General features: G+C 54.4%; 1 protein-coding gene across 1 annotated transcript in view; it reads right to left on the bottom strand.

Annotated features, from left to right (window-relative positions):
* PTPRN2 (protein tyrosine phosphatase receptor type N2) overlaps positions 1 to 24243 on the bottom strand; it is a gene marked incomplete at its 5' end in the record, with an annotated part of 671781 nt that overhangs the window by 647123 nt on the left and 415 nt on the right. The window lies entirely within an intron of this gene.

Here is a 24243-nt window from a genome sequence, read left to right as displayed (position 1 = left end):
AAAAAGAGTCATGTACCACAATGTTCATTGCAGCTCTATTTACAATAGCCAGGACATGGAAGCAACCCAAGTGTCCCTTGACAGATGAATGGATAAAGAAGATGTGGCACATATATACAATGGAATATTACTCAGCCATAAAAAGAAACGTAATTGAGTTGTTTGTAGTGAGGTGGATGGACCTAGAGACTGTCATACAGAGTGAAGTAAGTCAGAAAGAGAAAAATAAATACCGTATGCTAACACATATATGGAATCTAAAAAGCAAACAAACAAAAAGGTTCTGAAGAACCTAGGGGCAGGACAGGAATAAAGACGCAGCCGTAGAGAATGGACCTGAGGACACGGGGAGGGGGAAGGGTAAGCTGGGACGAAGTGAGAGAGTGGCACGGACTTATATATACTACCAAATGTAAAATAGATAGCTAGTGGGAAGCAGCCGCATAGCACAGGGAGATCAGCTCGGTGCTTTGTGACCACCTAGAGGGCTGGGATAGGGAGGGTGGGAGGGAGACGCAAGAGGGAGGGGATATGGGGATATGTGTATACGAATAGCTGATTCACTTTGTTATACAGCAGAAACTAACACACGATCGTAAAGCAACTGTACTCCAATAAAGATGTTAAAAAAAAAAACAACACAAGACTGTGCTCCAAACCAGAGACGCCCCGCGGCAGGAGCACCCAGGAGGCCGGCCCGGAACCCTGCTCAGTTCTGCGACAGTCTAGTCACATCCGCGGGCGGCAGCCACTCCAAGAACGATCATGGGGGCAGGAAAATGTCCTGATGTAGGTCTGTGAGCCAAGGTCAAACCGCAGACCCAGGGACGCCCCCGCCCACCCGTCGCCGCCCCACGGCGCCCATAGGGCCCAGGCCCAGCCTCCCACCCCCATCCCCGCACTCACAGAGGCCCCAGGGGAGCAGTGGGCAAAGGCCCCCCACAAAGCCACTGCGGGTGAGTGGAAGCTACAGTTTACAAACAGCCTCCTGGAAAGCAGCAGATGAAAATAAACTGTCCTGGCCAAGAGGTGCACAGCCTTCAGAGAGTTCGGGAAAGAAAGAAAAGCAATAAGCCATTAAAATACCACCTTCGGAGAAATAACTTATGAAAAGTGTATCCCGTGAAACCAACGTTCCAACACCAGCCTCAGTTCCACCACCTGCCGCCCCAACCTCGGGTAGAGAGTGAAGGAATACAATTGTGCAGCAGTGCACTTCCTACCGCTCTTACACAAACATGCGCCCACTCGTGCGTGCTGCCAGGTAACACCGTAAGACAAACAGCACCATCCCTGCCTCTGCAAAATCACCTGGAAGCTTGAGCTCCCCAGTGCGAACCTGCAGCCTACACATTCACCTGGGTGTAAGGGCCCAGGTGTGAGCCCAGGTGTGACAGCCCAGGTGTCCCAGCTGCTTGTTCTCCAGAACATGGGGGCAAAAGGCCACAGCAGTCTTGAGTCCTCTCATTCCACCAGTAATAAAACATGCTTATTTTGTTCTTAAAATAGGTTTTTGCTGCATTAAAACTGCACACAAACCACAAAGCCGGAAGGAAAGAGGGACAAGTTCACCCCAACCCTGGCTGGTTTCCAGCCTGCAGCTGCACGGGAGCACCGAGGCTCACAGGGGTTCGAGCAGCGGAGAACAAGCCAGTGTCAATCAGCCCATCGATGATGAAAGCTCCCAACTACAGTGGGTGCTGTTTCCCCCCCCACGAAGCCTTTACCAAGCTCTCCAAGGTGCCCCGAAGGGCTCTCCACAGAGTCCCAGGGATCTCCTCTCAAGACATGGACGCCGAATGAACTGAACACGAACAACAGGGCAACGCTAACCCTCCCGCTGCCTGCATCCCAGGCTTCCCCCAGCTGGTGGGCCTTGCTGGAGGGATACCTCACCCAGACGTGCCTGGAGGCTGTGTCCCTGCCTGTCCCGCGTGTCCAGTGCCTGGTGTGGACCCATAACCTCCCCAGGCCCTGGGCTCCGGGCAGGGACAGCTGTGCTGTGGTGGACGTCCTGGAGCTGCCGCTGCATTTCTGAGTGGGGCTCTGCCCATCCTTCGTCCTCACGGCCTGGCACCTCCGGGAGCTGCAGGGCCACTGCTCAGGCTGCCCGCCACAGCCCCTGCTGGGACAGCCGGTCAGAAAAAACCACGGTCATGGATGTGCTTGACGTACAAGTTGTACCCCGTTTTCTTCACTTTGCATTGTGTAAGCGAGTTACCAAGTAAGCGAAAACCTCTTTATAACCTCGTTTTTAATGTCTGCCTAATGAGTATTTTCATACGTTTTGAATAAATAACCACCTGAATGCCGTGAGAGTGAGTCACCTATGCCATGATCTGGTCCCCAGGGAAGCCCTAATCACCCCTCCGGCTTTCTCTCTATAGTTAAATGTGCATTGACAGCAGTTCAGTTGCTGAAGGCAAGGTTTCAAACGCAGTTATGGGTGGGGAGAGAGGCAAAGCCGGGCTCCCAAGTCAACTGTTGTGCAGGTTCTCCCCGGCGCCCACAAGGTAGGCATCACCCAACCCCCATTTCACAGAAAGGAAAACCGAGGCACAGTCAGTGTGAATAACCTGCCCAGGTTCTCACAGCTGGAAGGGATGGCGTGGGGATTAAATCAGGTCCATTTGGCGGAAGCCCACGGTTCCCCACTGTACTGTGTTGCCAAGAGTACCAGAGCCCAAAGCTACTTTTTTCTTTGACAAGACTGTGGAAGGAACACGAACTGCCTTTTCTACAGGGTAACTTGGAACTTAGACCCTTCCTCGGATCATATGAGTACGAGCCACAGGAAGGAAGCCCCTGGAGACCTGCCGTTTCCAGGCTGGGAACCGTTGCGGTGACAATGCAGGAGGAGCGGGGCTCAAGCGGCCTGTGGGCGTCTCAGACCCCGAGGGTGTGGCGTGGGGCCTGAGCTCTGAGAGGGGCTTCTGCTCCGAGCCGACAAGTCCCGCTTCCAGCGCTGGCGCCTTCTGTGGCTCAGCCCGTGGGTGTGGCCTCTTGACGCCCGTCTGCCCTGAGCGTGCAGAGTGGGAACCGGTGCGCGGTCTCTGCTGACCCAGCAGCACGTCTCTGGGAAGGCGACCAGCGAGCCACACCCCTGAGCTCTGGCCAGGACGGTAAGGGCCAGCGTGGCAGAGCCGGCTGTCCCGGCAGGGGCTGTGGCGGGCAGCCTGAGCAGTGGCCCTGCAGCTCCCGGACGTGCCAGGCCGTGAGGACGAAGGATGGGCAGAGCCCCCCTCAGAAGTGCAGCGGCAGCTCCAGGACGTCCACCACAGCACAGCTGTCCCTGCCCGGAGCCCAGGGCCTGGGGCAGTTATGGGTCCACACCAGGCACTGGACACGCGGGACAGGCAGGGACACACAGGAGAGAAGGGATAGCAAATCTTAATACAGGGGCTATACTTGGTAGTATCACTTTTCTCTTCTTCATTCTTTACAGAAGGTCTAAATTTTCCACCATGATCCCGTGTTATTTTTATTTCAGAAAAATACTTCAAAAATGAATAATCAAAAAGGCCAAGCCTGAGGTAAGATGAACAGGGAAAATAAGATTTCAGTTGACACTCACAAGGCTGGGATCTTCTAAAGCAACTACACACCCAGCCCAGCCCCCAATCGACTTTTGTTGTGGTTGTGGTGACGCAGTGCCCGAAGTTTCACTGATCCAATCAATTAAAATAATAAGTTTGACAACATGAAAATTAAGACAGGAAGGTCTGAAATGCTCTTTAAGGTTTGCTGGAAACCTTCACTCTGGCTCAGGGTCCAGATAAGGATGGGTAAACAAGCTTGCCGGGTGAAATTGAAGATTTTAGATTTGAGGACGTTGATGACACTGTCCGGAAAAACAATAAGAAGAAACTAAATAAGTGAGCCTGCCTGGATGACGTCTGTTTTCTGCACCAGGTACGTATGAGACCAGCTGGGCAGTTGACTCGGCGTGGGCTTCCAGCTCCACCGCCAACTGAGCCGGAACTTGGAACTGAGCCAGACCTCAGGGAGGTCTACCAGTCAGGGAGCAGATAAGACGGTCGAGCTGCCGACAGCGCGGCTGTGTCCCCCAAATTCACGTTGAAAGCCTAGTCCCCCAGGTGATCACGGTCAGGAGGTGGGGACGGGGTCCTGAGGGGGCGCCTCGTGGTGGGACTGGGGCCCTGCAGCTTGCCTCTGCCTCCCTCTCCATCACGTGAGGGCACAGCGAGAAGGCGGCTGTCTGCAAGCCAGGAAGAGACCTCTCACTAGATGAGATCTGCAGCACCTGCACCCTGACCTTGGACTTCCAGCCTCCAGAACGATGAGAAACGTCTGCTGTTGAAGCCGCCCAGTCCATGGTATTCTGTTACGGAAGCCCAGAGGGACTAAGACAGATGGCCCGGCCACATCAGGGTCACGTGGAGAGGGTTTAATAGACGGACCACTTAAAAGGGTGTGTGGAGGACGCAAGGAACCGCTGGGGCTCCGCGGGAGGTCCCGGTCAGCGTCCAAGGCCCCAGAAGATGGAGACGCTGGGGGAGGGGCGGGGACCTGCAGCCCCAGGACAGGGCCAACTGGGAGGGGGTCCGAGGAAGGAAGCCCAGACACCCCTGCTCCTTCTCAGTGCCTGCTGGGCTCCCATTGCCAGTGGACCAGGGCCACTAGCCAGGGGGCTGCCAGGACGCCAGACCATCCTGTGGCTCGAGCAGGATGGGGAGAGCAGACAGCACCCCTGGAAAGACAGAGACCACCAGGCCACGTCCCGCCAGCAAAGCGACCAGCCTGCTCTGGGCCCCTCTGCTGAACTCTGTTTCTTGCATAAAAATCTGAATATTGGGCTACGTTACCCTTATACCAACAGTTTCGCCTGACAGCACTCTCAGTTTAAGTTCTTATTTAGCTCTCTGATGAATGACGGTCTCTTCTTCATTTCTGTTTATGAATGTTCTCTCCCTTGTTACATTTCCTAGTTTCACCTGGACCTCATAAATTTAATTTGTTGTTTCAAATTCTAGTGGCAGAACAGCTTTTCAAAATGCTGAAAAGCCGTCATTTTAGAGCTGGTGAGGGAAAATAATTGGTTTTGCTCATAATTTATTTCTTCTAGCTTTGGAAGCAAAACTCTGGCTTTCCAAGAGCTGCAATGAGTAAAAACGCCAGGGAATTTCATATTCCCCCTGGGGCGATGGAGAAGTCTGTTTTGGACAGAGACTAAACACCACAGTGCAGGCAGCTCTGCATCAGCGTCAGTTTTTTAGGAAGCCCCATTAAGTTGCTTTCTTTTCATGCTTCACAAAGCACACGGCCAGGACTGTGAACCGCATCTCATTTTGATACTGTCTTTAAGGGTCTTCTTTTGTTTACCAAGTAAGTGATGAGCGCAATTATAAACATTGATTTTCAGTGGTTTCCCTCCTAGCCACTCATCGTTCCTGTGCTGAAGTCGTCCTGTGGAATCCCACTAATGGACACCTCGCATCTGTGTCTGACTGTCCTGTGTGTTCCACACCAAGCAGGGCATGACTTCGAGTTCCCGGAGGACAAGAGCGACCTGCCAGGCTCGTGATGCGCAGGTGTCCAGGAGTCCAGCACGGCTCACGCATATTTGCTTCAATTAATAGATGGGATTGATTCCCTAAGCTCTGCACTGCTCCCTGGAATCCCATAGGAGGATCTCGCCGTTCCCTAAGCAGTGAGGACGAGAGCAGGCCCTCTGCTGCTCTGAACCTTCCGGACATGCCTGTGTCCACTGCATGGTTCAAAAGGAGGACACCAGGCAGAAAGGCCAGGCTGGGCCTGGCAAGAATGGCTGCTGGCATTTGTGAACACTGACCACGTGTGGGCACTGGGTCCAGTGCTTTACCTCATCATCTCGTAATTCAAACAATTACATGAATTTCTACTCAATTCAGCACTGAGTACTCAATGGGAGCATTCTACTCCCATTTTAGAGGTGAGCAAACAGAGGGGGCGGCAGGCTGGGTGCCCTGCATCCTTAGGTCTCACTCCCAAACCTAGGCCCACCCCTGCAGGCCAGTCTTTCCAAACCCAGTGGGGTGATCACCCTTCTCCTTCCCAAAGCTCTGCAGGGAACTAAATTACAGATTCAGAAATGTCCCAAGGAAAATAATGCTTCTGGCTGTTAGCTGTAGTTCTCCATAGTTAGACACTGCAAAGACCTACACTGGTAACGAGCTAGTAAACCGGCACATTTTCCCATGAACTATTTCTCCAAATTGCATCTAAAAATATGACTATGAATTCAAATGAGCCTGAGAATCTTGCGAAATTTATACTCAAATGCACTGAAGTGTGGACTTAACTATTTATCTTATTCACATTTTCAGTGCTTTTAGCCACAACTAATAGTAATATTGGTTGTGCGCATTTAATTAACAGATTTACCCCGCAAACTGGCAAGGGGGTTGCTTTAAACACCCTTGGAGGTGCTCCTTTAAAAGCAAGTGTTTCGGGCTTCCCTGGTGGCGCAGTCGTTAAGAATCCGCCTGCCAGTGCAGGAGACACGGGTGCGAGCCCTGGTCCAGGAAGATCCCACGTGCCGCGGAGCACCTTAGCCCGTGCGTCACAACTGCTGAGCCTGCGCTCTAGAGCCCGCGAGCCACAACTACTGAGTCCACGTGCCACAACTACTGAAGCCTGCGCGCCTAGAGCCCATGCTCCGCAGCAAGAGAAGCCACCGCAATGAGAAGCCCGCGCACCACAATGAAGAGTAGCCCTCGCTCGCCGCAACTAGAGGAAGCCCGCACGCAGCAACGAAGACCCAACGCAGCCAAAAATAAATAAATAAATTTTTTTTAAGTGTATGGGTTAAGAAAAAAAGTCCTATTTCAGTCTCATACGCTAATTACTCAAAGGCTCTAAAAACAAAACAAAACAAAAAAGCAAGTGTTTAATTGCCACAGAGATGTACGTGTGAGCAGCTCAGCGCCACACGTGGGAGCCCTGAGCCTGGCTGACCCGCTCCCGTCTCCCCGCGGCCTCAGTGCAGACTCCTGGGTGAGTCTACAGAGCTCGCCCTGACTGAGGACCCAGGAAGGCACTCAGCTCCAACCTCTGGGTCAGGGAAGAGAAGGCATCTCCAAGGGCCGCCCCTGGGGCGGGGGGACGCACAGCCGTGATGTGTGACTGGAGAGAACGGCGCCTCCGGTGCCGGGTCAGGGCAGCGCCTTCTCCATCTGGGCGGGGCCCCTCTGTCTGCACCATCTGTGCCTGCACCTGCAGTGCCCACACCTGCAGTGCCCGCCGCTGGGCCACAGGCTGGGGTAAATCTGACAAAGCCTGGTGTGGCAGGACCGCAGCCTGCGTGTAGCTGTGCGCATGGGCACTCCACCCCCGCTGCAGCTGCACTTCGTCCGGCTGGCCGGGGCGCGCCCTGGTCCGCATTTCCACGCTGGCCCTTCACACTGTGGGGTCCACTTCAGCGTCACCTGCTGTCTCCCTGCAGAGGGCCTCAGACTCCTAAGTCACTGACATCACCCTCAAACAGAAGACTCAGCCTGGAGCTCAGGCTACCAGCCAAGTGTCCCCGGGGCTGCGAAGGCACCTGGCTCCCTGCCTGAGTCTACAACACAAGGCACGTCCGCAGGTGGGGCCTCGTGGGTGAGGAGCTGGCTGCACGCCCCCTCCATCATCCGGGGAACAGGGCTTGCGAGCGCTGGGATTTCTAAGGAGGGCGCCCCTCCCCCGCGCGCCTGAGGAGGGCTGGCAAGTGCAGGGCTCGGGGACATCCGGCACAGCGCCCTCCCTTCTCCAGGATGGAGGCAGCACAGACCCTGGGACTTCGGGGCAGTGACGTGGTGGCCCCAGGCCTCCCTGTGCACCCTGGGGGTGCCCAAACACCTACCCACCACTGGTGCCTCTTCCACCCTTAAAATCTCACGAGTTTTTCCTTCCATTCAGATCAACCAAACAAGTTATCATGTGCCCGCATCTATCTACAGGGTTACACCTTCAGTTATGGCCATCTGACATCTAGTGATAATGTGTCACATTTATCAAGTATTTCCCTTTTTTTTGGCTGCATTGGGTCTTCGTTGCTGCACGCGGGCTTTCTCTAGTTGCGGCGAGCAGGGGCTACTCATCGTTGCAGTGTGCGGGCTTCTTATTGTGGTGGCTTCTCTTGTCGCGTAAGGCACACGGGCTTCAGTAGTTGTGGCTCATGGGCTCTAGAGCGCAGGTTCAGTAACTGTGGTGCACGGGCTTAGTTGCTCCGCGGCACGTGGGATCTTCCCGGACCAGGGCTCAAACCCCTGTCCCCCGTATTGGCAGGCAGATTCTTAACCACTGCTCCACCAGGGAAGTCCCTATCAAGTATTTCTTGAGTTCCAACCACAGAGTGCTTTCCATAAATGACCTCATTTAATCCTCACAACAACCAGCAAGACAGAAGTCCCCATTTCACAGATGGGGAAACTGAGGCTCTGAGAGGTTAAATGATCTGTCTGAGGCTGCACAGCCAATAATCGGTGCGGGGACTGGAATCCAGGTCTGATCCTGGCTGTATGGTCACAAAATACCCGAGTAAACCATACCGTCAGAGTGCCTGGCACTATGGTACTTCATATGCCAGCCTCTCCTCTGGAAGATGGAGGGCAGAGTTTTGTTATAAATGTCGAAGTGACGTTCGTGGGCTCCTGTAGGGCTTTCCGCCACCATGTGCCACCTGAAGTGCCCACAGCCTCAGCTGGTGCTTGGTGGGCAGCACCGTCCTGAGAGTCAGGACTGCAACAGCAGGTAACCCACCGGGCTTGATCTGCCCAGAAGCACTGCAAGCATAATTTGTTTTCTAAAATTCAAGTCCAAACACCAGAAAAGCAGCAGTTATTCACTCAGTCCTGCCCAGTCCTTCCCCAATGCTTCACCCCAGGGTCGGGTGCCCCCTCCTTCCGTCCCGCTGTGTGACACAAGCGTCGCTGGCACAAACGGGGTGTCGGGCCCCCAAACCAGGTGAGCTCACACACAGAACGTCATCAAGACAGAAAACCTGCTACGGTTTCCAGAGTAAGACTCAGACTCCATAGCCATCTGGCTGCCATTTCACAAGCTCTCTGCAAAATCTGGCTATAATTCTACCAAGTTGTGAACAGTAGTTAATTTTTTTTAAGGTTTAGCTAAGTGAATTGAAGAAAATCGAAATGCTTGCTAAAGCTTGCCACAGCTGAGAATGAAAAAGGGCTGCAGTGCTACAAAAGGAGACGGCGTTGGAAGGGGGAGGGGGCCAACTTGGAGAAACTGAAAGAAAGACAGAAGAACACAAAGAAAGAGCAAGGCTTCACTCCCACACGGCATTTGCACAGAATTTAGGATTGTTGCTAAGGTGTGGTTTGTTAAATTGATTTATGAAGCAAACTGGCCCAACCTGCTTGAAACCACAAGCACTGCTTTACTACAAGCATGCACTTTCAAACTACCAATTAATATGCTAATTACTAACATTTATATATATATACATGTTATATACATGTTATATATACATATGCATACATATATACATAAAGTAAGGTCCCTAAGGAAGAAGAGGAGACCAAAAATATGTCTGTCTGGCTTTAGCTACATTCTTTAAAAAAATAAAACTGGACATGTTTTCTAGATCTTTCATCAGTCCCAAGAAACCAGCTCCCTTATTTCTGTTACTTCATCCTGACTTCTCTGGGGCACTTTTCTGGGCACACACACACTCGCCGGTGGGTGGTCCTCTGGCTCTGCGAGTGAGCGTGGCTCTCGGGCGAGGACAGACCAGAGCAGGCAGCAGCCAGCTGCCCACGGCCGCTTTCCGGCGCAGCCGGGGAGGAACGGCAGTGCCAGCCCCGCCGCCCTTCAGCTCCACGCTACAGCCCACAGCCTCACTCTGTCAGAAAGCCTGCAAGCCTTCTTCTTCTTCTTCAGATATTAATGATGGAAATCTCTACAATCACGTTTTATGAAACGCTAATACTCGCTGTCGACGGATCTGCGCCTTCGGGTTCTGTGTGTAGAGAAGGGCTCCTTCTTGATTTATCGAGGCTTTGCTCTGAAGCCTCCAGGAACAGGGGAGCCGGGCCCTCGCGGCAGATACAAGCTCGCCGATCCCCGAGCTCTGAAGGTCACTGCTGGGCAGGCACTGCCGGGAGGCGACCCACGGCGGGTAAGCCAGGGCCTCCGCGGCCCCTGCGCGCTCCCAGGACAGTAAGCATGCTTTCCCTGTGAACGCTTTCATCAAATTTCGTTTGAAGAAAAGATTCTCCCACTTTAAAAATACTGGTCTGTTCAATCCATTCACTTTTCAAACAGGAAAACTGAGACCCAGGGAGCTGAGGGAATAGCTGCTGTCGGCCACTGGTCACAGCAGAGCCGAGCAGGGAAGGTGGGAGCCCTGCTGTCGGCCTCACCGGGCACAGCCCGCTGCACCCTCACAGCCTGCGGAGGTCGCTCGGGAAGGTGGGCGGAGGCAGAGCAAAGCCACTCCATCTATCCCTCTCATCACTGTTTCGGTTTCATAAAACCCCCAGAAAGGTCAGCATGCCACAAACAGCTCGATTTCTTTTTTTGTATCTTATTTCCCTTCTTATGATAACTAAAAACACCCTGGTATGTGATGGAAAAACAGGATTGAGGGAAACTGCATCATCTTAAAAAAAAAAAAAAAAAAAAACTCCTGCCAAGATGGCAGAACATTTGAAATTATAATATTTGCACTTTGGCACGTGCAGATACAAACATGATCTTACATTTAATCCAGCATTATCCAAAACCACACTTCACTTCTGTGTGAGGCCTAATTGCAAACGCAGTGAGCGCCAGGAAATACTTAACACAAACCAGCATCCGGGGCCCTGCACACGGGCCTGAGCCCCAGCCCGCCTTGCCTTGTGATTGTGGGGCTGAGCGCTGCCACAGGGGGAGGGGACAACCCCTCCCAGGCTGACCCTGTATGTGACCTCAGAGCGTCCATCAGAAGAAAGCATTTGAATACCCTGCAGGGTAGACCTCTGGTGTCCTTCACCCAGTCCTTAACTTGAAGAGCCAATTTTAGTTCCTAGCTAACAGCTTCCCAGTCCTTTGCCAAAAGTGCAGCCAGGACCGTGGCTGGTGTGTCTGGAGCCCTACCCACCTCCAACCTCCACAAGTCGGGGGAGCCCTCTCCCCTTCCCTGAGGGGCGCTCCTCGGCGGGCTCCGCGCCCACTGCCGGCGCGGCACGCCAGGCCCCAAGACTCGGGGAGGCGTGTGGGGGCTGTGGCTGTGTCGTCATAGACCGAGGGGTTTTCTGTGAGCCTGGCACACAAAGGGTGGGGCTGTGCGGAGATGCGACCCTGGGGGGCTCCGCCTTCCCCCACAAACCCACCCAGAACAATCACCAAGCCCAGACGAGCGCCATGCGAAGCGTTCAGAGCTCTCCCGCGCAGCTCAGTGTGTCACGGTCAGAAAGTCCGTTTCCACCTGAGACACCTGGCTGTCGTCTGTCACTGCTGGAGCCAGCAGCCTCATTATCCAGTCGGCTTTGGGAATTTGATGGTTTCCTCTTTTTCTAAGATTTTACTTAACATGTTTTTTTAACTTATCTTATCACCAACCCTTTAAAAAAGCAAATAGGAATAGTTTAACTCCCCAAATCTCAGTGCCTAACCCTCTACCCAGCTGAGTAACATCGAGGGGCAGTTAGACATGTAAAAACATCTGGCTTTTTGGGGAACCACCATCCTGTCTCCTGCCTGGCCTTTGTCACATCACGGGAACCCGCATGAGAATGCTTCCAGAAGGTGCTAGGAGCAGGCGGTGCCCGCACCGTTCCACTGCCAGCCTTCCCGGGCTCCTGGCAACACCGAGGCAACGCCAGGTGGAGCCAACGAAGGTCCGAAGAGGGGGCGGGTGGGGTGCAGCCACTGGCCACGTCAGTGCTTCCATCAAACTCTGCCCTCCAAAATAACTGCTCAGAACACACGCAAAGCCCAGAAAACCTCTCGCTCCTACATAAACCCTCCTTCCAAGTAAAATTCACATGTCTTTTCCTCCTCTTCCCTACACCCTTCCCAGGACTGACACGGTCACCTTCCGTCCCAGAGAGGCGTCTGTGGGGCCTCAAATTAGTGCCACCTCGAAACATCGCCAGGGGACTGCTTCCTGAGCCTTTGCACCAGCTACTGGAGTGGTGCAGACGCAACACAAGACCCCCTGAGGGGAAGCAAGGAGCCGCGGTCAAGGAGCCCACGACCAGTGGACTGTCCGCCGCTCCCGGCTGCTGTCCCCTCCGGATCTCATCACGCCCCCTTTTCCTTTAAGACCCTCAGATTTTACAAGACATAATTCAGCAGTAATAACAGCTGGAGACCAAGCCTGGTCAGACGCCCACACACACCTGAGCCAGGCCGGCTCTGCTCGACGCAGGAGCGGGACGGTGATGCTGGACCTGGCCCTCTGGCGTCCTCTCTGCCCTTCTCTGTGCGGCTGGACGCACTTCTCCCACTCAGGGCCCAGCTCTGACCTGAGGTCACTTCAGTGAACTTTCCCACGAGAAGCTCAAAGGTGATTCCCACGCCCGGGGCGGGGCCTTTGCCAAGACAAAGGTGCACATTCAATTTCTTTGCGACGCTTCCTTTGATCGGCAAATATAAATCGCGTCATCTGATGAGTTTTTGTTTTTGCTTTGTCTGCCAGGAAGCTCAGCACTCACTTTAGTATTAAGACATAACTGTGTCACCTCTGTTAGCAAAGCATTTACATTTTAATTGGAACATCTGCACTCTGGGCCTTTGCCAAAATGTTTGACCCCGAGCAGCTGGCAACTGAGCTCCAGCTGACCAGCTTGCTGAGTGACAGGCCGCTGATAAATTTAGCCTGCTGAGTGCCATCAGTGCTCGATGTTACTCCACGTTATTTCATTCACTCCTCCCGGCCCTATGGGGTAGGCACTGCACTGCCCGTTTTATATTTGAGGAAACTGACTCAGAAATGTAGACTTCCAAGGCACATGTCAGCCACTCACTCTCGCAGGAATTCCTGGTGCTACCGGAACATCCAGTAGATCAGAAGATACAAGCCTGAGCTCCTCACCAACACCCAGGGAGAGCCCACAACAAACTGGACAGCAACACGGCCAGAGGCTCAGGCCAGCCTGTGTCATGTTCTAGGGGGACTCTGAGACGCCAGCAGGGCACAGTGACAAGAAATGAGGAATCTGGGGACTGGGTGTGTCCTCCTGGAGCGAGAAAGCAAAAGGGAGTCTCGGCCATTGACTGCACCCTCTTGGGTGAGAGGCACAGAGGACCCGGCTTCAGTTCCACATACAGAGAACATTCCAGCATCTTGAGATTCCCACCTGCATCGGAGATGAGGGTTCCTGAAGCACAAGCTTTGAGCACAGCTTTGGACCTTTTAACAAATCGCCGCGAGCAACACGTAAAGACCCCTGGAGGAGTCCAGCTGGCTGCCCTCCAGCGTCACTCTCTGAAAGCACGTGCTCGCTGGACAGAGGCAGCCTCTGTCCCCGGAGAAATGAATTATCTCTGAGGTGCTCAGAGGGCCAATGCGGAGGAAGGAGACAGGCCAGAATGACCTTGCATGGAAGCCCCAGCTGTCACCCCCCACCAGTGCCCCCCTGTGCCAGCAGCCGGGAGGGCGTGGGCTTGATCAGCGCTCCTGTGTGTCTCCCACCGTCGCGGCCACTTGGTCACACCATCACTCCCCAGGACGCGTGCGTGGGGGGCAGTCACTGGCTGAGCGGGAAAGCAGCCCAGGCGTGTCCAGAGCCCTCCTCCCCCAGGGCAAGGCCACCAAGCAAGTGCAGGCGGGCAGGCCGCTAAGCAGGCCGGAAACGCACAGAACCGCCTGCTCTCCCCCCCGCGAACCTCAGAGTCCCCCGTCCTGCTCACCGCACAGCAGACACCCCACGGCATTCACGTCTGTGCAGGCAAAGGTGACTTTCTTCTTATTGGTTTATTTTTGCTTCCTTTTCTGGAAGACCCAAGCCCCTCAGAGCGGTCTTCTAATGGGTCAGACAGCAGATTCACCTTGGAAATGGAGGACCCTTAATGCAGAGTTCTGGGAACACTGAGTTCACCCCAGCGCTGCACCCTAACGTCCTCTGTCCACCTTCAGAGCCGTCAACCGTAAGTCTACCCACAGCCCTGCCCCGTCCACAGCGCTTTGCAGACACTTGTCAAGGGCTGTGCTTGGCTCCACGCACCGTCTGCAGCAATAAACGTAAAGGCTAATCGACCCCCTGGGAAAGCCACGGTCCCTGAATAAAAATGTCCGTTTACCTCGTGTGTGCTCTCGGAAGGGAGAGACCCACAACCAACACTTGTCGCTCCTCCCCCAGGAGTTTTCTCTGTGGATCCAATTCCTCCGTAAATAATGCAAGGCAGCAGATTCCCAAAGGCCGGCAGATCTACAGACTCCAAGGGAAGGAAACCCAGAGCGCACAAAACCCCGGCCTGGTATCAGTTACGACAACAGCGCTGAGCCAAACTTAAGACCGGGAGGAGCCGGGCGGCCCGTCCCTGCCCAGCGCCCGCAGATAAAGCCCTGCTTGGACGCCCGCCGCACAGGCCAGGAGGATGGCCCGCCACTACTCATCCAGGTCCACATGGAGCCCACTGGCTACTGGGATTCGATGAGAACATGGGCGATGGTGGGGATTAAAAAGGAGGCTGTCGTCGCTCTGCCCTAGACACGGCAGCTCCCACTCCTGCCCCTCTGCACCCGGGGTCCCCCCCAGAGGCCCCCGTGGCACCAGGTGACCCTGACCCCAGGTCCCACGCCACCCCCCAGCAAGGGTGCCGCCCTGCCTCTCGGGCCCTGCGTGGCCTCTGGCAGGTGCCGTGACTTCCCCTGGGTTTGTTCCCCGGATGCTGTTGTCAGGGAAGTGCTAAACGAAACAGTGGACCTTTGAAGCCCCATAACAGACCTGGCCTTGGAGCAAGTGGACAAAGCCATGGGGCCTGGCCATACCACGCAGTGCCGCCCAATCGCAGTGAGACCACTGGTGATGGCGTCTCTCGCTCCCAGAAGCACCCCGCCCTGAAGGCCTCAAGTGCAGCTGCCCAGCTCCCGCTCAGTGCTTCCCTTCATCCACGTCAGGAAGGCTCACTGACACCTGCCAGTAAAATCCCCGCACACGTAGGTGTTCCACGCACGGGAGCTGAACGGTGAAAGGCCCAGGTCTGCGGGTCAGGAGCCCTGGGTTTTAGTTTTACTAAATCCCCCCCTTGTAAGCTTGACCAAGGCAATACATCTCAAAAATTCAGAAAGATTATGAGGCTCAGGGCACGTGTCCAACTTTGTCACAGTTCCCTGAAGCCAGAACTCTGCAATGTTCCCAAAGGAACAGCGCAGCAGCTCGGGTGAGCACTTCAGGGTATTTTTCAAAATCACAGACTTGCAACACCTCCTGCTATAGAAAAGCAAAGCGCCTCAGGTCTGAGAGATAATGAGCCCCTGACAGCTGTTTGGGGAGGGGCTCTCAGCCCTTCCTTTGTGAGATGGGGAAACGTCTGCTTCAGCTGACCGTGGGCAACCTCCAGTATCTGTGTGTTTTATTTGAGCACACCAGGCTTTTTAAAGAAAAGACCAAGTGGTCCAGCAAGTTTTAGTGTTATTTCATTTCTCTCTTTTAAAGCAAACTTTCTCCTGATCCCCAAGCAACATGGGGTTCCTTGCTTAGCCCACTGCTTCAACGGTGATTCAGACCTCACTTTCTAAGTGTGGCCCCAGAGGGTCCAAACCTGCAGCCACATTCTAACACCATCCCCGGTGACTCAATAACGTCTCAGTTTGAGCACCTATTTTAGACAACACGCTGCTCACGAGGCAGATATCCCCAGGGCGAACATGCCACGCCTGAAACCACATTGGTTTCCCCGTTGCGCATGCTTGGCCGGAATGCCACGGTTTGGGTGAGTGTGGTCACTGATAGAGGAGCCTGGAGGACGCCCGCAGACGGAAGTCTCCACAGACACATTTCAACAGGGTGAGACCTGCGACCGCAAATCTAGTGCCAAGGGCGTCAGCAGAGAGGCCGACGGACACGAGTCTTCTAAGGGGCTCGCGTGACCTCCAGCCCCCGTCCTCTGAGGTGGGGACAGGGGCGTAGAGCCTGGCTCCACCTTCCCTTCGCACGAGAAGTGATCGTGAAATTGACCACAGCAGCAAACAAAATCTGAGTCAACACAGTCACACCCAGGGCCTGTCTGCATTAGGACACCCCCTCCACCTCCCACAGACAAAGCCAGCGTTAGGGTAAAGTCTCCCGTATAAACAGTCATTTAGCGCTGACAGCAGCACCTCCAATCCTCCCCGCACGTGCTGGCACTCGCGCGGGAGGCCTGAGGAAGGACAGTGTGCTGACAGACACCGTGAGAGGGAAGCTCTTCAGTTACCACCGGCTCAATAACTCACGAAGCGCGTCTTCTGTTGTACCGCCAACCCCACCGGTCACACGGGGCTGGAAGGCCTGCAGCAGGAATCCAGGATCGACGCCGTGATGAGCGCTGCAGAGGGCCCGTGCCAGAACGTGATGGGACCCAGCTCAAAACCACATATGTGGATGGAGCAGATTAACTAAACACCAAACCAAAGACATAAAAAGCCTTCTTTATACTGAGTACCATGTCCTGCAAAAGCACAGGATCTCTCCCTGATCTGTCTCAGCATCAGTGGATGGCAGAGGCTGGTGAGACCAAGCAGGACGCTGAGGGGCCTTCCTGGGGACAGACCACCGCCCTTGTGTCCCCCACCTCGTTTATAAAAAAGGTTTAGCCACCTAGGCCCTCCCCAAGTTCCAAAGAGCAAATTTAATCAGAAAAATGAGGAAGTGCAGAGACAAAGAAAAACAGTCAAGCAAGACAAAATAAGAGTGTAGCCATAAAACAAAGTCGAGGACCTTCAGTTCCTTCCCAAGGGCTATAGATAATGTCCTGAGCCATGTCCTTGAGCTGTTTTGCAGATACAGAAACTCCCACCAGGTGGAAGAAGTTAACTGCTGACCACCAGCCCACAGACCCCAGACCAGTTAGAACCAGAAGGTTGATGACTGAGATTCCCAAAACACCAACCAATCAGAGAACTGTGCACGAGCTGATCACATACCCTGTGACCCTCTCTCTTACCTTGTCTTTAAAAGCCCTCCCTGAAAGCCAGCAGGGAGTTTGGGTCTTCTGAGCACGAGCTGCCTGTTCTCCATGCTTGGCCCTGCAGTAAACACTGTTTCCCTTCACTACAACCTCACGTCAGTAGACTGGCTTTGCTGCGCGTCTGGTGAGCGGACACAAGCTTGGTTTGGAAACACTGGTAGCTCGGTATTTCCCACAGCCGTTGTTCCCTGGGGCAGGGAGCGGTCCTCCTGGCTGCAGAGGAATTGCCCACCACGGCCAAACCCTCACGCACAGAGCGCCCCCTCTGCCTCACGCAGGCAAGGAAGAAGGCGCCCCCAGCGTGGCGTGGCCCAAGAGCTGAAATCCCTGCCACCAAGGCACAACTGCAAACTCACAGCTGAAGTCCTGGGGGCAGCGGCGGGGGCGGCAGCCTGAAGTGGCCTCTTGGAAGAGGCAGAATCACTGACTGATCATCCAGCAGTAACTCTTCACCAGTGCCCTTCTCTTGAAGTTCGACACAGGAAGGGTTCAAACATGACAGACACAGGGAGCGTCAGGAAGAACCAAAAGCATAATGAATGCAAGGCTTTTTCTTACAGCAGTTTGCAAACTGGCCGTGATGTTTCATAATCTGAAGTCTGGGTGAGGCAGTGCCAACACCCAGCTGGTGCACAGCCGGGAACACTGGGCTGCAAACCCTCGGAAATACAACTTGATTACAACGAGCGAACGCCTCCCCCACGTGGAGCCAATCACACAGCACTCAGCTGCTCCCGGCAGCTTGCACGGGAGCACCGGACGTGCGTTCCTGTCTCCAACATTTGGGCCTCCTCGTCGGCTTGGGCCACACCCCTTCTGCGAGCCCCGTGGCCTGAAGCAGGCCCAAGTGCGGCAGGGCAAGGAGAAGGGGGCCCGAGACCCTGGGGGACTCTACAGGCCCAGTCTCACCTCCCTTCGTCTCATCCCCCAATAAGCTTTGAAAAGATGGTGACATCTTTCCTAAGATTCCTATGTTTTAATGAACGGTCTTTTCTATTTACAGGCTGTATGTATACATATTTAAAACCTGCCAGCGGGGTCATGCTTTACACCTGGCCACTTACTATCATTTTAAGAACTCGGGCCGAAGCCGCCGTGCCTGAGCGTATCTATGAAACGTGCATCAGAATAGCCCCTCCATCACAGGGCCGTTGCGAGGACTAAACAAGACGACCAGGACAAAGGGCAGAGCAGTGCCAGGCACACGGCAAGCTCTCCATGGGAGCTAACTGTGACTCCAAGTTTCATTCGCCAAAGCTCCAAAGACTCTTCCACCTCATTCTTTCTAACAGCTGCGGATTCTGTGGTACGAATACAGCATACATTTAACCAGTCTCTTATTATGAAAAGGTAAGTTGTTTCTAGTATCCTTTTCTTCTTTTAATTAATTAATTTATTTTTGGCTGTGCTGGGTCTTTGTTGCTGCACGCAGGCTTTCTCTAGTTGCAGCGAGCAGGGCTACTCTTCGTTGCGGTGCGTGGGCTTCTCATTGCGGTGGCTTCTCTTTGTTGTGGAGCACAGGCTCTAGGCACGTGGGCTTCAGTAGTCATGGCACGCGGGCTCAGCAGTCGTGGCTCGCGGGCTCCAGAGCGCAGGCTCAGTAGCTGTGGCACACGGGCTTAGTTGCTCCGTGGCACGTGGGATCTTCCCGGACCAGGGCTCGAACCCATGTCTCCTGCACTGGCAGGAGGACTCTTAACCACTGTACCACCAGGGAAGTCCCTCTAGTATCCTTTTGTAACAGAAAAATGCAGCAGGGAAGATCCTTGCACAACCATCACTGCAAAAGCTGAAGCAACTCTACTCCCACCAAGAGGGCATGAGGGTGGGGCACCCCACGCCCCCGCCAGTGCCCGCTGTGCTGTGTGAGGCTTGGAGACGAACGAGCACATGAGCAGCACCCAAGCCCAGGGTGGCGAGCCAGCAGGACGCCAGGCTGTGTGTGGCTGCCAGGCTCCTGCCTGCCCCGTCCCAGCTGAGCCCCCCGGGGCACCTGCCCTGATCCCCTCACCTCCCACTGTGTCCCCCATCTCCGTTTAGAACCTTTTGCTTTAGCTGCACCTGGCACACGTTTACTTACAGGGCAGGTGAGGCCCGGACAGCACCAGCTCAGCCAGCAGGCCGCCAGTCCTCTAGCCCCAGGAAGGGCTCCATGACCTGCATCAGCCAGGGGCACGAAGGAGAACGAGGGTCTCGCTGGAGCAAGGGGAAGCACGTGCAAGCCCGAGAAGAACTGCGCCGTGGGGCAAGCGGGGCCCACATCGCGCCTGTGTGCGAGTGCTCGCTTCTCCATGGGATCTGCATGCGGGAGAAACCACAGGGAGGCCCAGGTCCAAGGCCCATGCTGTCTGCCGCAGCCCTGGGGCTGTGCGGGGCTTGGAACCCCGTATCCTGGGGAGAGAGGCGAGGTCTGACCAAACAGGCATGAGGCTCCCCCTTTCTAAAACCATGAGGTTCCCAGGACAGAAGGTGGCCCACGCTGCATCCGGTCTGGGGAACGGGATCTGGCGAGGGTTAACTTTCAGATGGTTAACTTTTACCTCCAAATACACGGTTCATACAGGCAATATTTGTGGCTACATGACATAGATTGTCAAAACAGCTAAATAAGCAACTTTCCAATACAGCCATCCGGAAGGGGAGCTTTGCAGATGGCCGAGAGCCACCCCCCACCCAACCGGTCATCTCCACCCCACGGGCCATCAGGCTCCGCCTGGCCCGGCACTAAGTGGCCACGTCCACAGAAGTGCAGCTTCCCTTGGAAGCCCAGTGTGGGGAGGGCCCCTAACTGGACGCCAGACTTCCCCGGCCTCGGCCGAGAGTCCAAGTGGAGCCCCTGGGAGCAGACACCTGGCCGCTGGGGTCCCGACGCCGCTCTGTCATGTCAGGACTCCACGCAATAAACAGGGACAAGCTGGCTGCTGTCTCACCGCCAAGTCCCCCTCACAGGACAGCGGACTGAGGCATGGACCCCAACCTAGGCATCCACCACAGCACCATCCCCTAAGAAGTTCCCTGCGTCTGAGCCATTTCCTCCTCCTGAAAAGCTCTCCCTGAGATTATAAACCGTCTTGAAGACGCTGAAGATCAACCACAGCCGTCAGAAGGTCCTGCTGGGTCCTCGAGTCTCCAAGACAAGCATCAGACGCGGGCCACCCGTGACGCCGCAGAGCCCTCTCCAGGTCAGCGCACAGCCCCACGGCCCGCCGCCCGACACGGGCAGCCCCGACCTTGAACCCCAGGACACCCGATCCCTGTGCTCGTGACCTTCAAGGGTGGGGGGCCGAGCACTAGCGAAACTGGGGTCCTTTCTGAGCTTCTGGGTTTCCTCCCTTCAAACGTCTCCGAAGGAGAAATGGTTTTCTCCTGGTGGGAGAGGGCAGAGCTCCCCTGGTCTCTGCAGGTTACCAGACAGCCCTGCTCGTGGCCGGTCCCTTAGCAAACACGAAAACCAAGGAAGTGATCAGAAATTAACGGAAGCCAAATGGCCTTCATCCAACTGAATGAATGACATGTATCTTGCCCTGTGCTCCCCTGGATATTTATGGTGTTTATTCCCATCTTTTCTAGGCCTGAAGATTCCTGAGCTTTCGCCAGGCTGTCCTGTCACTGTGACAAACATGCTGGCTGAGGCCGCTGTGCCTGCGACTGCATTTCCCCCTCCAAACGGAACAGATCAGACATTACCCAGGCAGCATTTATTTTAGGAAGGCTTTTCATTATGGCGATGGAAAATGCCAGGGCTGAGGCTCCGTGGGCGCCCTCCAGACCTCCAGGCTCGCTCATTATCTGACACACGCACATGTTCCTGCCCTGTGCTGAGCGGCCTGGCCCACCCCCGAAGCCGGCAACCCAACATCCAAGTTGATTAACCGATGAAAGTTCTGGAGGAAGGACAGCCTCCGGATGGAGGCGAGAGGCGGGCGCTTCGTGCCGAAAGTGCTCCGAGGAGGAGCAGAGACATGGGGGCTCTCGGGGAAGGGGAGGCTCTGGAGAGGTCCCGGCCCAGATGTGCAGGGTGGGTATGCAGGTCGTCCTGGACACAGAGCTGACCCGCCCGCTGCCAGCTATGCCCACGACTGCCACTAGGACACGTGCAGAGGGGGGACTCCCTTTACTCATCAAAAACTAGTGTTTATAAATTGTATACCTATGCACATATCTAGTTTCCCTGGACCTCAGGGAAACTGAGGTCCAGACAAAGTGGATAATTTGGTCACTCATAGTAGCGTGAAACCCCTTACTTTTTTTCCGTTACTCACAGATAATTTAATGATAGGGACATTAAATAACTCCTTCTGGGGTCCCTGGTCTGAGAGAAAAAACAACTTTTAGTCTCGCTTTCCTTTTTCCAACATACTGAGGGAATCTGCAGTGTGTCAATCATATATGCCTCACTTATACTGCGCAATTTGGGATACTGACCACACATACCTCAACAAACGCTTCTGGAGCAGCTCATTCATTCACCTGTCACACTTCACACAAATACTGCTTCAGCGCAGGGGCCTTGGGGAGCACTGCTGTGTGGTGTACTTGAAAGTTGCTGAGAGAGTAGACCTTAAAAGTTCTCATCACAGGGAAAAAAACATTTTTTTCTTTTTCTTTTTTTCTTGTTATCTATATGATGGATGTTAACTAAACTTACTGTAATCATTTCACAACATATGTAAGTCAAGTCATTACGCTGTACACCTTAAACTTACACAGTACTGTATGTCAGCTGTATCTGAATAACACTGAAATTGAAAACCATAAACATTCCTTAAAATAGCCATTTGTATTCTTTTAATCCTGCAAACTAGTAACCATTTTTTTCAAATTTGGAGAACGGATACAAAGTTGCCAAATCTTTACAGTTCCAATTTTAAAATGCTTAAAGAACAAAACCCTACCACCTGCTACCACAATCACTTCTTAAAAGAAAAATCACTAACAACAAAAAAAGAGAATATAATAAATTTTTTTAAGTCTTTCGAAGTGAATAGATCTGACCTGATGGAAACGAGTCGCTCGTCGTCCCTTTGGCACCGGGGATGTCAGGTCTGCCCCGCCCCCACCAGGTGCTCAGACCCGGCCCTCGGGGCAGCCCAGGGGAAATGATCCATGCCAGTCACTACCGGGGTGCACGTCCCCCGGCCTCTCAAGGTTTCGGGCTATAAATCGCGCTTTGTAAGGGAGTGTGGACTGACTTCCAAGAACTGGATCTTCACTGAGCAGCCTGGAAAGAAATCAAGTTTGGGCCTCCACAAAACAGAGGGCGCACCCAGCCCCGCCGTCCTGACACTCAGGGACCTGACGTGACATTCATCGCTGCAAGCTGGGGCAGAAGCCAGGGAGCCAGCGAGGGTAGTTCGGCAAGCCTGGGAACACTGAATGGTGTGTGTGTGTGTGTGTGTGTGTGTGCGCGCGCGCGCGTGTGTGTGTGTGCGTGCGTGTGTGTGCGTGTGCGTGTGCGTGCGTGTGTGTGTGTGCGCGCGCGTGTGTATGTGTGTGTGTGCGTGTGTGTGTGCGCGCGCGTGTGTGTGTGTGCGCGTGTGTGTGTGCGTGCGTGTGTGCGTGCGTGCACGCGTCCACCTAAGCTCGCTGCCCACAGAGAATGTGCCTCGCTGTTCACAGTGATGGGAGAAACAGAATCACCCTGACCGGCAGCGGAGGATCAGCAGAGGCCCACTTGATGCTGACGCCCCCGCCGTTCTTGCTACAGAGGAGGCGTCCTCTCCAGAGACCCAAGGAACCGTGGTGGCCGCACCGCCTGAGAAGCCCCTCGGGCGCTGGCTGTCCTTCCCACTGGCCCAGACCACGCTGCTGCCCCCCTTGCTTCCAGCAGCGAGCACACATGGTCAGTCTGAATTCTAAGCCCGCCAATGCCACCTTGCACCTCACTCCTGTCAGAAAATTCAGAGCACCAGGCCCGCAAACGGGGCAGGCCAGGACAAGAGCGATGGGAAAAGCCTGCTTCAAAAGATCAGGAAGCCTCTGCTCAGAGTAATGTTGCCTTCCTGCCCCAGAGCTGCAAACAGTGTGTGATAAGCCCCATTTCCAGGGCATTTCACTCACAAAGCAGGAGGCCCGGGTCTGCCCTGACCCCTGCCTCCCTCTCTGGCTTCACTGTCTTCAGGTCTCAGGACCCGGGCTGCTCCGCCAGGTCTTATCACAGGGGTGCTGCCCCAAGACCTGGAGCCCCACATACCAGAAACAGGGGCAGCCTCTGAGCCAAACCAGAGCCGTCAGAGAGAGGAAGCTCACAACTCCGGGCCACAAATCTACCGCAGATTCAGATGCTGTCCACTCACAGCCTGGGCCGTGGGACCAGAAGGTCACGACTCGCCGAACATCACACGTTGGTCTGTGCGGTCAGGACAAGACAACTGAGCGCTCACACCCCTGCCGGCACCACCAAGTGTGCAAATCTAGACAAGAACCCCTCCTTCTCACTCTCGTTTCCTTTCCACAAACACTTCACTTTCAGTTTTTCCTAGTTGTTCATTTAGGACACAGCCCAGAGAAGCCCAAGGTCAATTCCAAACACAAGCCATGCAGAGAGCACAGAGCAGAGAAATCGAGAATATCCTTACAGGCCCTTGAACTCACTGCCAGTCAGCACAGGCGCCTAAAGAGGATGGGTCGCCTTTCAGCCACTCAGTGCTGATACCCGGAACACTTTATAAACTGCTAGACTGAGGTCAATGGTAGTTCGTGGCCAAGGGAACAATTCATAGCACAGAAGCTGAGACGTTTATATCTTTCTAGGGACGGCTCCTCCGTTAGGGATTTACAGAAGAGCTTTCTTCTCTCGCCCCAGCAGCTACCCCGTGCAAAGCCCCAAAGGACCCAGACAAATCACAGAGGCCGTGAAGGACGAGCAGGTGGGAGGAAGGCCAGGACGCGGAGCCCTGCCTTTCCAGACGCCCGCCCTGGGGCCCCACGCTCATACAAAAGCGTTTTGCAAGGTGTGTTTTCAAGCTGGACCTGACACTCCGCCTGCAGAGTCTTCAGGTTCTAATCGGGTCCCTCTTTCGCTTCTTTTATTCCGCCTGTTGCAGGGTTTGGGATTTTTGTTTGTTTTGGCGTGCTGTTACTTTTTAGTAAGGCCCGTGTTCGTCAGCACAGCTAATGAGAAACATGGGAAACACC

This window comes from Grampus griseus, assembly GCF_964374135.1.
Source record: "Grampus griseus genome assembly, chromosome: 9".
NCBI lineage: Eukaryota > Metazoa > Chordata > Mammalia > Artiodactyla > Delphinidae > Grampus > Grampus griseus.
Note: the sequence above shows the minus strand (reverse complement) of the source record. Positions and strands in the feature narration are given on the sequence as shown.